The sequence below is a fragment of the Eucalyptus grandis genome, chromosome 11 (genome assembly GCF_016545825.1).
Source record: "Eucalyptus grandis isolate ANBG69807.140 chromosome 11, ASM1654582v1, whole genome shotgun sequence".
NCBI classification, from domain to species: domain Eukaryota; kingdom Viridiplantae; phylum Streptophyta; class Magnoliopsida; order Myrtales; family Myrtaceae; genus Eucalyptus; species Eucalyptus grandis.
In genome coordinates this window covers 35,437,131-35,445,859 of record NC_052622.1, presented here as the reverse complement: position 1 = coordinate 35,445,859, position 8,729 = coordinate 35,437,131, and the positions used below count along the sequence as shown (strand labels likewise).

The 8,729-nt window shown below is 42.5% G+C and overlaps 1 protein-coding gene across 3 annotated transcripts in view; it reads left to right on the top strand.

Annotated features, from left to right (window-relative positions):
- The first annotated feature begins 759 nt into the window (after positions 1-759).
- LOC104426602 (protein WHAT'S THIS FACTOR 9, mitochondrial) overlaps positions 760-8,729 on the top strand; it is a 72,862-nt gene continuing 64,892 nt past the window's right edge. For 2 of the 3 annotated variants that reach the window (XM_010039709.3, XM_039305462.1), the window contains exon 1: positions 760-1,131. The gene's annotated coding sequence lies outside the window, so the exon portion shown is untranslated. The remainder of the gene's footprint in view (positions 1,132-8,729) is intronic. The other variant, XM_039305463.1, reaches the window with a different exon arrangement.

Sequence of the window (8,729 nt, the reverse complement as noted above, 5' to 3'; positions counted from 1 at the left end):
GATCCAAAGTCAAGAGTTGAATCAGGACTATGACTTTTCCTCAAGTGGGAAAAATTCAAGCACGGGAACCGAGTTGCGGTCCTCGCGGATTAATGCGATCTGGGCGTCAAAATGCTGCCCTTTCAATTACTTTGCAGAATGAAAACGAGTTACGGTGTGATTCTTGCACGTTACTAAAGCGGATAGCATCTAAGCCCGATCGATTTTACTCGTGAAATAATTCAAATCTCATATAAAACTCATATGATCTAACAATTGAAATCAAATACGCTCACATTTACTATATATATGAAATTATTTTTTCAAGATTGGAGATTGGATGTAACCCCAAAGTAGAAATGGAGTAAATTAGCCAATTAGTCCTAAACTTATTGTGTGTATACCAATTCAATTCTAAACTTTTTTAATATTACTTATTCATGGCATGCACATATCTGATGTGCTACTATATTGGTTTTGGTCCTTTCTTTCGTTTTTCTTATTCGTTCGTTCTCCTTCATAAATTTCACTTTAGGTAAATACCAATTCATCCAAAGAAAATTAATCATGATTTTATAGTTCTCCTTAAGAAATGTGGGGAGATGATGGAGTCCAAATGCACAGGGGAGAGAAGTATTCGCCTCGTCCTCGGTATTGTCCAATGGGCCGGGCCGGTTCGTCGGGCCTGACCCGAATCCGACAGCACGATCGACCCGTATAATCTGCCCCACTATGCAACGCCGACCCGTTCGCGCCCTCTCTCTCTCCCCCTCGTCGGAGACCCCCTGGACGGTTTTGCTCCGCTTCTCGACTCGCGCGGCCGGCGAGCGGCGGCGGCGGCAACCGAGCTCCTCCGAGAGATCCGCCGTACGATTTTCTGGCCAGCGCTTCTGGTGGGCTTAGCCCCAGGTTTCTTTCTCCTCCGCCGCCTTGAGTGGCTGCTTGATGATACGGCTGAAGTCTGCGTTGCCCAGGTTAACGTTGAAGAAAAGGAGCTGAATTTCTAGGTGAGGGAGGGTGAGCAGGTCCTACCGTATTCTGGGTTGGAGCCTGTTCTTGGTTTGCCATTGAAGGAAGACGAAGTATCCCGTTCGTGCTTCCTCCGACACCTTGAGTTAAAGCTCATTTCATCAATTTAGATTGAAACGGGAGGTGGGTCCGCAATGCATGGCGCCCGTAATTCATTACCTCTACTGGATTCTGCTGCTGGCTGTATCTTGACGGTTCGTTTGATGTGAATTCTAAGTCCCGCTGTTTTACGAGTGGATAAGCTACTCTGCGTTTGAAAATGTTGAGGCTGTTGCGATAAGCTTTTCATGGACTCTTTGGAGGATGCTTAGCTCACTTTACACAAATCGTGGTTGCCCTGCCTCTTAATAGAGAAATCATTAATGACGCTGCATCAGTTGTAGAATATACTATCGTTAATCTTCTTTTGATGCTTCTATTATGTACTTGATTAGTTTCTGGGAAAAAGTTAAAAAAGATGGTACCATGTAATTACATTATTATCATTGGAGGTGCTTTGCACATCAAATCCTGATGCAATTTCAACAGGTTTGGCGATGAAACTTTATGACCTTCTTCTGGAAATTGAGATGCATAAACATCCTCTGGGTCTGCTAGTGAGCGACTGACTCCTTCCCTTGCATCAGGACATGAAGACTTCACTCCTTTCTCCTGATCTCCCCCTATTTCCATGCCTACAGGTGGAGAAGAGTGTTCTTCAGGTTCTCCTTCTTCTCTTCTTTCTTCTTCGGGTCTTTCCTCCTCTGTTTCTTTTTCAGCTTCTATTTCTTCTTCTTCCTTCTCCTCTCGCTTCTTTCGTCATTTGCTCCGATTCTTTCGTGGAACAGACGACTTAAATTCTTCAAAGCCAATGCAGAGATGGTGATGTCTTCCTCATCATCTTCATCCTCAACAAGGAGAGCTCTTCTTCTCTTGGATGGAGCAACCATGGGCTCCTTCCCTTTTCTTTTAGCTGCAGAAGATATTTGATGAGATTTTGCGGAGTCTTCTCCTTGAATTTCTCCAACTCCTTGCTCAGTTCCTTCAGACGCATTTTGGTCACCATTTTCAGACCTACCACCATATGATCGCATGGTCGAACACAAAAGATTTGTGGAGGCTGAATATTCAGATGTCCGAATAACTTCGTAACAAGGCTTGGGTAAGGGAGTTGACCTCTGTCCTTCATCATTGCTCTATACATGTGAAACATCACGGGGGGAGGGAGAGAAAACCTTTTTCCAAAGAGAATGGCATACATCGGCTTGGCCTCTCCGAACTTGAAACATCGGTCTTGGAAGTTGATTTCGGTCGGAGGCAATTAATCACAATCTTGTGAAGCAAGATGTTGAATGCACCCATCCTTAAGTAGGTGATCTTTTCATCTGTTCTCCTGTCCTTCACCAGTTCAAGAGTGGCCCGAGCAATGGAAACTTTGATTGGCTAATATCTTCCTCTTTCGACTTCTAACACATAGGGTCTGCATCCTCAATGATTTCTTCCTGTTGTTGATGATCAACGCCTTGAGGACTAGATGGAGGAGAATGACGCTGTTGAGAATGTTGTGGGCTCGCTTGCTGTTCGGGAGTCACTTCATCTTTAGTAAGATCGAAGTGCGTAGGCCCTCACTCATCCGCCGTGGTCCCCGCTTGCAATTCTCGAAGACTTTCTTGAAGATGACATCTTTCTCGCCTTTTTTGGAAGATTCCTTACTTGACTTTCCCAGGAAAGATGACAACTTTTTTTGAGGATTAAACAAAGAAGACAAACGGGAATGGAGGATCGATGCTTTCTAGGGTTTTTGAGAGAAAAGTGAAGAAGAATCGACAGTTCAAGATCGGTTAAAAAGAGGGATAAACGAACCGTCATAAAGGAAATAAAAATATGCCTTTTCAAAATAACTGTCTTTTTCCGCAAAAATAGCCATTTCAAAAATAACTTTCCTTTTGAAAATGAAACGATGCAATATTTACGTCAATTAAATATAGCAACAATTTAAACACAATCTGACAATCGTACATTTTCAAGATGAGATTCAAGAGAGAAAGACTTACAGTCTGACGGGCGTACCAAGACTGTCTTTCAGATAAAGTCTTGTAAGTCTGAGTCTGAAAGTCTTTAGACTTTGATATCCTCATACCTCAAAATGTTGAGTCCGGAGCGTATAGACTCAAATTGATTTTTCTCCAAAGGCTTTGTGAATATATCCGCCGCTTGATTCTTTGAGTCAACAAATTGAATTGAAACATCTCCATTTTGAACATGGTCTCTTATAAAGTGATGTCGAATCTCTATATACTTTGCTCTTGAGTGGAGAATTGGATTTTTGGTGAGGTTGATAGCGCTGGTGTTGTCGCAATTAATCTCCGTGCATGAGTCTTCAATTTCAAAGTCTCTTAGCTGTTGTTTTATCCATAGAATTTGCGAACAGCAGCTTCCCGTGGCTACATACTCTCTTCGTTGTTGAAAGAGACACGGTGCTTTGTTTCCTTGAAAACCAAGACACTGCCCCGCTTCCAAGCAACGGCAAGTTCCCGAAGTGCTCTTTCTATCAACTCTGCAACCGGCCAGATCTGCATCTGAATATCCCAGAAGATTAAAGTCTCCCTTCTTAGGATACCAAAGACCGATGCTTGATGATGAAACAACGTATTTAATGATGCGTTTCGCAGCACTGAGATGGGATTCTCTAGGATATGATTGAAACCTAGCACAGATGCAAACACTCAACAAGATGTCGGTCTAGAAGCGGTAAGATAAAGGAGTGAACCAATGATGCTCCCGTACAGCTTTTGATCAACTTTCTTCCCTTCTTCATCTTTGTCTATCTTCAAAGAACTTGACATCGGTATGTCGGTCTTTTTGCACTTTTCCAGTCCAAATCTTTTGACAAGATCATTAACATATTTTTCTTGATAAATAAAAGTTCCTTCCTTCAATTGTTTTACTTGAAGACCAAGAAAGAATGTTAACTCTCCCATCATACTCATTTCAAATTCATCCCGCATAGACTTAGAAAATTTCTTGCACATATTTTCATTAGAAGATCCGAAAATAATGTCATCCACATATATTTGAACAAGTAAGAAACTTGTGTTCTCCTTTTGATAAATAAAGTAGTATCCACTTTACCTTTGACAAAACCATTTTGTATTAAAAACTTACTTAATCTGTCGTACCAAGCTCGAGGTGTTTGCTTTAAACCATACGAGCCTTCTTCATCCCAAGACCGAGTCCGCTTCTTTGGGTCTTCAAACCCTAGTGGTTGTTCCACATAAACTTCCTCTTGGATGACTCCATTTAGGAAGGCACTTTTGACGTCCATTTGGAATAACCTGAAATTCTTATAACAAGCAAACGCAAGTAATAGTCGAATAGCTTCTAACCTTGCTACTTTGGAGCGTAAGTCTCATCATAGTCTATTCCTTCTTCTTGCGTATATCCCTTGGCCACGAGTCTTGCTTTGTTTCGTACGACTTTTCCTTTCTCATTCATCTTGTTTCTGAACACCCATTTAGCTCCAATAACAGTTTTACCTTTTGGTTTGGATGTCAATTTCCAGACATCATTAATGCTAAACTGTTTGAGCTCTTCTTGCATAGCTTCAATCCAGCTTTCATCGATAAAGCTTCTTCTATGTTTTTTGGTTCAATTTCAGAAACGAGAGCCACAAAGACTAGACTCTTCTCGCCTTTTGGATCTGGTGCGAATTCCTTCATTCATTTCGCCGATTATAAGATCTTTGGGATGACTGACTTATGCTTCCGGTTACTCGTTGATCCGTATGGTTGATGATCTCTTTCTTTGTTTGGATCTTCACGAACATCTTGAAGTTGGTTTTCAGTCGAGATGCTTCTTGAGTTGTAAGCTTTGGAAGATCTCGGAGCAGTTCAAACTCTTCTTGATGAGTCGACTTGATTCATCTTGCGTTGAGTCTTGAAATTTGACATTCATTGACTCCTCCACGGATCGGCTCTTCTTGTTATAGACTCGAAGGCTTTGCTTGATATAGAATATCCAAGGAAGATACCTTCATCTCGATCTTTCTTCAAACTTACCAACTCAATCTTTTGCATTTTTCAATATAAAACATTTGCAACCGAATACATGAAAGTATGAAACAATAGGCTTCTTATCTTTGAACAATTCGTAAGGGTTTTCTCTAGAATAGGTCTTAAGAAGACTCTATTGATGATATAACAAGCTGTTGAAACAGCTTCAGCCCAAAATCGTGAAGAAATCTTGCTTTCAATTAAAAGAGTTCTAGCCATTTCCTGAAGAGATCTGTTCTTTCTTTCCACAACTCCATTTTGCTGAGGAGTATATGGAGAGGAGAACACATGATTAAAGCCAGATTCATCACAAAATTTTGTAAAATCTTGATTTTCAAATTCACCTCCATGATCTGTTCTTATACTTGAGATAACACATCATTTTTCATTTTGAACCTTTTTAGCAAATTTTTCAAAATACGAGAAGGTTTCAGACTTACTTGCAAGGAAATATACCCAAGTAAAACGGGAGTTGTCACGCCCCGACCCTCAGGCACGCACACATCCCTTACTCTTGGTCGATTTTAAAATGCGATATCCCGGGACTATGTATCGCCGACCCTTTCATTCTTTATAGCACATGCGGAAACGATTATAAATCCCCGACAATAAAGCAATGGGATAGAAAAGCAGGCCATACATTTTTCTCACTGAAAATTCACAACTACAACTTTTTACATGCAAACAAGGTCGACAAGACAGGATAGGATTTCGGTCCTCATCCGGGTCGTACTCGATGTCATACTCGGGGTCCTCCTCCACGTACTCCTCTTCGGGTTCCTCAACAAGGATCTCCTCGTCAGATTCATGCTCCTTAGGCTCCTCATCCGGGTCCTGAAATGGTTATTCAATAACCACTGAGACCACGTCTCAGCAAGTTCTACCTCCTAAGACCCGATTAGTAAACTAATACACCTTAGGGCTGCCTATGCACAACATGAGTCAAAGGACTTACCTTGGCCTCAGATTCCACCTGCAGATTAGCACAGATCAAATAGGCACACAAGCAATCACATCACAGATCGAAGCATCGATCTAATCGACTTAGTCGATTACATGTCAACAAGACCACTCACGGTCACTTTCATTCAATCGATCATTTTACAACATCAAATCAAGGCAATGAATCACATCAAATCACACTCAGATCGAATCATCGATCAATCGACTTAGTCGATTACACGCCAACAAGACCACTCACGGTCATTCCCAATCAATCAACCAATTCGCAACATCAAATCAAGGCAATGATCAATCGACCTCGTCGATTACATGTCAGACGGACCATTCTAGGTCAATTCGATTATTCCATCTTAATCATCAATTACGAACTACGATCCTCATACCACATCTTAAGCAAAGGTGGAAGACACAGTCCACCACTCGACCACTTTCGATACTCAATGGCTTTACGGTCCCACTCGACCACTTTCGATAATCGATACATAGAAATACGGCCACATAGGCACAATCTATGCCACACAGGCATGATCAACTATCGCCACACAGGCATGATCACTTATCGCCACACAGGTATGATCAACTATTGCCACACAGGTATGATCAACTATCGCCACACAGGCATGATCACTTATCGCCACACAGGCATGATCAACTATCGCCACACAGGCATGATCACTTATCGCCACACAGGCATGATCAACTATCACCACACAGGCATGATCAACTTTCAACAATTTACGAGCATTCTCTAAGGCAACCTCTTCGCCAAGATGACATAATCAACCACTGAATACACGTGCATTCTCCAGGTGATATTCCGATTCACCGAGCCCACGTATTTCCATTCAGGTGATAACCAATACCCAACGATTTCTCAATCAAATAATTAAATCAACTCAACAAAGCATTATAACCGCTGAATAACATACTTGGCCATTTACCAATCAACAATTCAATCTCGGTCAATTTCAATCAATTTAGGGTAAATCCTAAAATATCACAATTTATTCAATTCCATACAACGTGGAGCTCAAATAAATAAACGGACTACACCACGACGATCAGCACGAGATTTCGGTCGTCGGCCATCAAAATCTTAATTTCCGAAAAATAATTAATTAATTAATTAATTTCGAAAATTAATTATTAATTACTAAAAATTCAATTTAGCTCAAAATAAAGCCCAATTAAATAAACGGACTGCGCCATGATCATCAGCATAAAATCCCGGTCACTAGCCATCTCAATTGAATTTCCGGGAAATAAATAATTAAATAATTAATTTCGAAAATTAATAATTAATTCCTAAAAATACCACCTAGGCCCGAATCGCTTAATAAACACCCGATAAGGGACGGGAAAAATCCCAAGAAGGATCCAATAAATACTACATGCAATTCTCTATCTAATTACACTAATTACACAACTAATATGCAAAGCAATTAACTAATAATCACTAATCAATTCTAATCTAACAACCTAATTACACTTAATTAACACTAATCAACCTTTAAGCGTAATTAGCAAACTAAGAAGGCATTAGTGAGTAAAACTCACTCAAAACGACGGGCTCCACGCGAGGATCGACTTTCCCCAAAGCGGGCCGAGCATCCGGGCTCGGGAAGATGGCCAAAACGGGCCAAAACCCTCTGTGATACCCATTTTCTGACTTCTCGATCGGCTTGCTGGAAGGGGCGAATCTGGGGTTGATTCGAGCTAGACAAGGCCGGTGGAGGGCGAGAGGACTCCGGTGAGGCCGGATGGTGGCCGGAGGAGGTCGGGCGGCGGCTGAGGTGGCCGAACGAGACCAAACCAGAGGCGAAACAGTGCCGGGACGAGAGGTGGCGGCTCGACGGGGCGAGGCGAACGGCGGAGCGGCGGCGTGTCGGTCGGCAGGCGGCGGTCCGACAGCCGGCGTGGCACGCAGCTCCTTCAACCGACGATGGTTGCTGCGCTTCATTTCGCTTCCGTTTCGTTCGAACCGAGGGAGGAGGGGGCGGAGATGCGCGGACGGCAAGACGACGGCGGGCTCGGGTTCGCGAGCAGCTCCGGTGCTTGCGGCGTGCGACGATGACGGCGAGAGGCGGCGACAGGCGAAGCCGCTGCTACTGCTTCGGCTTCTTCGGTTGTTGCTGAAGAAGAAACCCCAAAGAAAGGGGAAGAAGATGGAGATGCAGGGGAGAGAGGCAGCGACGAGGAAGAAATGGGGAACCGGTTTCCCCTTTTTCCTCTCTCACTCTCTCTCTCTCTCTCTCTCTCTCTCTTATGTCATCCGCACGTGGGCCACCATGGGCTGTCATCCACTCACAATTCAAAGACAAATTTGCCCCTTCTAGAAGCATTTAGGTAGGCCAAAATATGGGGTAGAGGTGGCATACGAATTTTGCTAATTTTTCTTCCCAATTGGACCTTAATCCCTCTTGATTCAATTTAAATTGACTCTCATAATTTCATTCAACACCTCGTCATTCTAATTGGTATTTTTCCCTACCAATATAGCCCACTTGCATCCCAATTTCACAATCCCTGGCTTCAACTGAACAACAACGGCCCTATTTATCCAGTCGAAATTAGAACCCGAAAATCTGGATGTCACAGGAGTAATCGTCCACAATTACTAGATAATATTTCTTACCTCCAATACTCTGTGTTCTGGTTGGTCCGAAGAGATCCATATGCAGCAACCGTAGTACATGATTAGTAGAGACATGATTTATTGGCTTAAAT